At 49.1% G+C, this 6,669-nt stretch overlaps 1 pseudogene; it reads right to left on the bottom strand.

Moving 5' to 3' along the window:
• Nucleotides 1–262: 262 nt before the first annotated feature.
• LOC138994977 (B9 domain-containing protein 1 pseudogene) lies at nucleotides 263–4,209 on the bottom strand (annotated as a pseudogene).
• Nucleotides 4,210–6,669: the final 2,460 nt, after the last annotated feature.

Here is a 6,669-nt window from a genome sequence, read left to right as displayed (position 1 = left end):
TATTTGTGCAGCAAAACCGGGCAGAGGGCCAGCTGTGCCGGAGTTAATAGCAGAGAATCAGTCAGAGCAGCCTGCTTCTTTCCCTCCACGGGTGGCTGCCCCTTTCCCTCTTATTCCCCTTAACGCTCCTCACTTCTGCCTCTCAACCCTTTATCTACAAATCCACCTCACCCGGTGGAATTTGTTATTTATTTATTTTTTTTTTCCATGACAAAGCAACCATTTATTTTATGAAAATATCCCACCCCACCCCCAACTACACTGGAGCAGGCAGGTGGATCGGCAGTGGCCGCCTGGCGTTGTGGGAGCCACTCAGTCGGCACGCTGCTTGGCCAGGCTCACTGGGGGAGGTCCTGGGGCAGGCTGGGCCCCGAGACCCCCTGCATGTCCGCAGGCCCAGTGTCATAGCCCAGCTTCCTCATGTCCTTGGTCACCACGTTGAAGAGGAGAGTGACAAAGCCCTGGGAGCAGACGCGGGTCACTTCCCGGCCTTCACCCTGAGCCACCACCTTGGGGTCCGTGTACTCAGGCCTCCGTCCCATGAACCAGCTTGTGAACTTTTGCAGCTTAGATGTAGATTCTGGGACAAACATGGGGATGGTCCTTTTGTGCCTGCCAGGAGAGAAAGGCACGTGCACTGCCCCGTAGCCTCGGACCACGTCGTTCCCGAACACGTCTGGTCCGTACACGCTGAGCACAATCTGTGGCCAGCCGAAGGGGTTGGTGCTTTTGAAGGTGACGTCGATGGGGAAGTTCCACACCAGCGCTTGCTGCATGCCTCGGCTCTTCGATGTGATCTGGGAGATCCCCTCCTCCAGCCCCGCGGTGGGGGCCCAGTCGTGGCCGTACACGAAGCAGTACTTGCAGTAGAGATCGTCGTACTCAGGGAACTGGGCGCTCTCCACCTGCCCGCTGACCATGAGCAGGAAGACGCTGGGGCCCGTGGCCACCAGCGCCGGGGGCGCGGGGAATACCGACCCTGTGGAATTTAAAAGCCTATCAGCCAATCAATGATTCTCTCTCATCATTGGCGTTTCTATCTCTCTCTCTCCCTCTCCCTTCCTCTCTGAAATCAATAAAAATATATATATATTTTTTAAAAAACTAGCTGGTTTGGCTCGGTGGATAGAGCGTCGACCTGCGGACTGGTGGGTCCCAGGTTCGATTCCAGTCAAGGGCACATGCCCAGGTTGCAGGCTTGATCCCCAGTAGGGGGCATGCAGGAGGCAGCTGATCAATGATTCTCTCTCATCCTTGATGTTTCTATCTCTCCCTCTCCCTTCCTCTCTGAAATCAATAAAAATATATATTTTTTAAAAAAGCCTATTAGCCAAATACCTTTGATGCAGATTGAGGCGCTTAAAGAATACAAAGCCCCAGGTTACTCTTGAGCCTGTTTCTCAGAATGATAAGAAATATTAGAGCAGCCACAAAACGTAAGCTAGACCCTGACTTGTTGTGTATCTTGTCCTGTTAAAACTGGGTTTCAGATCCTTCTCCTCTTTTAAAAGTGTCAGAGCTTTTCATTAATATTGGAAGAGTTGTTTTCATAATTCTAACAGTGGTTCCTTTGTAACCTGGAGCCTATGAATGTTACAGGAACCTACATTTGTTTGAGTGTTTGGTAGAGAAAACTGTCTTTGTTCACTTAAATTGTAAATTGTGTTAATCATCATAACACCTTTGACTTGATTCAGGGACCAGTCTTGTTAAGCCTGGAGGACAACACTGGTCTATCTCTTATTAACTCCACCAAGATAAAAACCTCTGTGGTCCCCTAACCGGTTTGGCTCAGTGGATAGAGCCTCGGCCTGCAGACTCAAGGGTCCCAGGTTCGATTCCAGTCAAGGGCATGTACCTTGGATGTGTGCACATCCCCAGTGGGGAGTGTGCAGGAGGCAGCTGGTCGGTGTTTCTCTCTCATCGATGTTTCTAACTCTCTATCCCTCTCCCTTCCCCTCTGTAAAAAATCAATAAAATATATTTTTTTAAAAAACAAAAAACTCTGTGGCCCCCCTAGCTGGTTTGGCTCAGAGGATAGAACGTCAGCCTAGGAACTGAAAGGTCCCGGGTTCGATTCTGGTCAAGGGCACATGCCCGGGGTTGTGGGCTCAATCCCCAGTAAGGGGCATGCAGGAGTCAGCCAATCAATGGTCTCTCTCATCAGTGATGTTTCTATCTCTCTCTCCCTCTCCATTCCTCTCTGAAATCAATAAAAATATTTTTAAAACAAAAGAAACCAGAAAAAAAAACCCACCTCTGTGGCTTCTCAGGAACCTATCTAAAGGCCTACCTTCTTGCAAAAAAAAAAAAAGCAAATTAATAAGTAAACTGTACAATGAACTGGAAAACATGATACAGAACCTTAATTTTCTATCTGTAGACTGCAGACCCAAACCAAGTAATCCACAGAAATATCTAGAACAATTTGAAGTTCTCTGGGAGGATTTCACAACTCACTGGTGGTTTGCTCACAGCAGAACCAGGGACTGAGGGCACTCATTCAGGGAGGGCACTCATTCAGGGAGGAGAAAGGTCTCATTACCCGCGGGCATTTAACACTGAGGACAGCATTCCAGCTCTGGCACATTTTGAAGTGTGGACTAGTCTCACGGCTAAGTGCTCACTGGCTCCTCAACACCCCTCACGAGGCAGGTACTGTTATACCCATTTTCTGTTGGGGCAACTGATACACAGAAAGCTCACCTCGCCCAAAGTCACACAGCTACTGAGTGACTCAGAGTTCATGCCGTTGGCCACGACACCTCACTGATAAAAGGGAGTCCTTCTTTAGGTCAACAAATATTTGAGCATCTACCATAAAGTAGGTAATAAGGAAGCTGCACGAGTAAATATGGTCTTTGTTCTCAAGGAGGAGGAATCTAATGGGGTTAGTTTAGTACAGCGGTTCTCAACCTGTGGGTCGCGACCCCTTTGGCGGTCGAACGACCCTTTCACACGGGGTCGCCTAAGACCATCCTGCATATCAGATATTTACATTACGATTCATAACAGTAGCAACGTTACAGTTATGAAGTAGCAACGAAAATAATTTTATGGTTAGGTCACAACATGAGGAACTGTATTTAAAGGGCCAGAAGGTTGAGAACCACTGGTTTAGTAGGAGAAACAAGAGAAGCGTCTACGTAAACAGTAAGGCAGAACAAGACTAAGTTTCCTAACAGAGGTATGTAAATGTGTCTGTGGGGACTCAGAGGTGAGAAGAGAAATCCTCACCTCGCCTCTGGTTAGGGAGATGAAGAAGGCCTCACTCAGGACGTAGGATTAGAGCTGGATCTCTCAAAAGGGCAGTATTTTGACCAGGAGATCACTGGGAAGGACAGAAGTTACTCTAGGCTGAGGAGTAGATATGACAAGCTGGGGAGTCCCTTTTGGCTAGTGGGTGCTCATTATGGGCTGAAATGGGTCTAAGGCAAGGGATCAGATGGAACAGAGTATGAACCAGGACCCAGGTCATCTCTTGATGCCTGGTCTTGGGCTCCTCCCACTACTTGTTGCCTCCTTGTCGATCAGAACATTCACCTGATTATGACTTGGGCTCCTGATCTTTTTTTTTTTTCTTTTTAAAATATATTTTATTGATTTTTTACAGAGAGGAAGGGAGAGGGATAGAGAGCTAGAAACATCGATGAGAGAGAAACACCGACCAGCTGCCTCCTGCACACTCCCCACTGGGGATGTGCACACAACCAAGAATCGAACCTGGGACCCTTGAGTCTGCAGGCCAACGCTCTATCCACTGAGCCAAACCGGTTTGGGCTCCTGATCTTTATATATATGTGTGTTTTTTTTTTATATTTTATTGATTTTTTACAGAGAGAAAGGGAGAGGGATAGAGAGCCAGAAACATTGATAAGAGAGAAACATCAATTTAGCTGCCTCCTGCACACTCCCTACCGAGGATGTGTCCGCAACCAAGGTATAAGCCCTTGACCGGAATCGAACCTGGGACCCTTCAGTCCGCAGGCCGACGCTCCATCCACTGAGCCAAACCAGTCAGGGCTATCTATATGTTTTTATTGATCTTTTTTAGAGAGAGACAGAAAGTGAGAGGGGTAGAGAGATAGAAGCTTGGATGAGAGAAACATCATTGATAGGCTGCCTCCTGCTCGCCTCCTACTGGGGATGAAGCCCACAGCCTAGGCATGTGTCCTTACAGGGAATGGAACCAGTGACCTCTTGGTTCATGGGTCGATGCTCAACCACTGAGTCACACAGGCCAGCCTGGGCTCCTGATCTTGATATAACCTCCCTGCGCCTCAAGGCCTTTAGCTCCGACGCTGTCTGATGGGGTTTCACACCCCTCCCCAGGCTAGTTCCTCCAGCTGGAGGTGGACTTCTAGCCCTGGCCTGCTGCCAAGAGGCCGAGAGTTGACTTTCCGCAAGTAGCAGCCTCAGTTTCCTCACTTATACTATTATGGTATTTATCACACCTACTTGATGCAATCATTGTATAAGCCTCATGCCAGTTTCTCTATCCTACTACACTGCAGTCTTTTTTAAAAAAATATATTTTTATTGATTTCAGAGAGGAAGGGAGAGGGAAAGAAAGATAGAAACATCAATGATGAGAGAGAGTCATTGATTGGCTGCCTCCTGCACGCCCCCTATTGGGGATCAAGCCTGAAACCCGGGCATATGCCCTTGACTGGATCTGAACCCGGGACCCTTCAGTCTGCAGACTGACGCTCTATTTACTGAGCCAAACCAGCTAGAGCTGCACTGCAGTGTTCATTAGAGGAAAATCTAGGGCTGATTCAAAGGGCAAGTAAGGTCCAGTCCCTAACCTCAAGGAGTCTAGAGGCAAGGGGATGAGACAAGGACAACATTTACAATCATGTTATTATACGTGGTGAGTGCAGTGATAGAGATGTGCCCAGGGTACGCTTGGGGGGAAAGAGATCCCTAACCCAGACAGAGGGAATCAAGGTCTCCTGAGACCGCAGCAGCCAAACTGAGACTCACGGGTGAGGAGGAGGCAGCCAGTGGAGGGGGGCTGAAGGGTACGGAGGCGGCCAGTGGAGGGGGGCTGAGGGGTACGGAGGCGGCCAGTGGAGGGGGGCTTAGAGGTACGGAGGACCTTCCAGGAGGAGAAAAGGCACGGAGGCTGGGAAGACATTAAACCTCCAGTGCTGAGGTTCAGGCTGTGCAGCACCCCCACCTCCTCCCGGGATCGGCCCCCTCCATCCAGGGAATTCCTGCAGGGACGGTGGGACCTTCGGGGACTGGTTTGGTGTTCACAAAGAACCATAAACAACTTGCTGGAGGCAGAGAGTGCCAGAAAGAAGGCAGGAGAGGAAGGACAGGGCCAGGCTTTCATAGATATGTAATATGTCTTTGTGTCGTCCAAATTACATAGCAAAACACATCCTATGCAGTAGGCCCTTCAATGTTTTTTAAAATGAATAAAATAAGAGGATGGGTTTAAAGTTCCTAGCCCTCCTCAAAGTCAGTGCTGCCGCCACGGTCTCTCTGAGCTCCGAATATTGTGGGTTTCTAGTGGGAGTATCAAGTCTCGTTTATGGGCTTATTTTCTAGAATGTTTGCTCGTAGAAGTATCTATTTGGGGGAGGGAGAGCGGTGTAAAACCACCGGTAGTTATGCCATTCAGCTGGGTTTGCCCTCCCCCTGGGCGAGTTGTCAAAATCAGACCTTGGACTGGAGACAGTCACACCCAGGGTAAGACTGTGGCCCTCGACAACCCCGGGGAGGGGTTCTGGAGGAGCCACTTGAAGCAGAGGAATAAGATAAAAAAGAAAAGAATTCAGGTTGACTTGGGCTTATCCTCCTGCTCTGAGCTCTGAGGCTACCGTTCCTGAGATGGAGGAGAGAGGAGAGGCTAGGGGCCTGCTGCCAGGTAGAAGGCAAATGCTGGGCGACAGCCACAGCTCCAACACAGACGTGGGATGAGTCACTGAAATCAGTAAGGATGGTTGATCCCATGCACAACAGTCTATGAATAAAGGTGCCTACCTCAGGGCCAGCCCAATCCACTTCGAGGATTTTGTGTCCGCCCTCCTAACCCACTCCCTGCAACATTAATTGAATGCTGTGTGAGGTCTTCAAAAAAAAGAAACTCTTGCCTGGCTGGCTTGGCTCCGTGGTTGAGCATTGACCTGTGAACCAGGAGGTCATGGTTCGATTCCCTGTCGGGGCGCATGTTGTGGGCTCATTCCCCAAGGGGTGGGGGTGTGTGTGCAGGAGGCAGATCTGTGGTTCTCTCTCATCATTGATTTTCTCTCTCTCTCTCTCTCTCCCTCTTCCTTCCTTTCTCTGAAATCAATAAAAATATTTTTTTTTAAAAAGAAAGAAACCCTAGCAATTGGCTAGGATTCCAGGTACTCTGTGGCTAATAGGTAAGGACATTAGGGGAAGTGAAAAGTCAGGGAATGGAGATTTGGAAAATCCTTACCACTGGCACCTCCCACCCAAATGGACTGGATATTATGAGGGAGCATGAGGAGCCATCATCTTTCTGGGCAGCAAAATGGGAACAGCCTTAGGTCCCAAAACTCACTCACTCTTTGTCTTAAGTGCTATTCCCTGGGGGTGCCTGTCCCCTGGGGCACACAGTAGGGTGGCTTAGGGTCCTTAGGAACTATGAACCCAAGTCCACCAAGGAGCATAGGGATTCTACAGGTGAGGATA

The sequence above is a fragment of the Myotis yumanensis genome, unplaced genomic scaffold, assembly GCF_028538775.1.
Source record: "Myotis yumanensis isolate MYYU_CA2020_CCGP unplaced genomic scaffold, mMyoYum1.0.hap1 SCAF_16, whole genome shotgun sequence".
NCBI classification, from domain to species: Eukaryota; Metazoa; Chordata; class Mammalia; order Chiroptera; family Vespertilionidae; genus Myotis; species Myotis yumanensis.
This window is presented reverse-complemented; position numbering and strand designations above follow the sequence as displayed.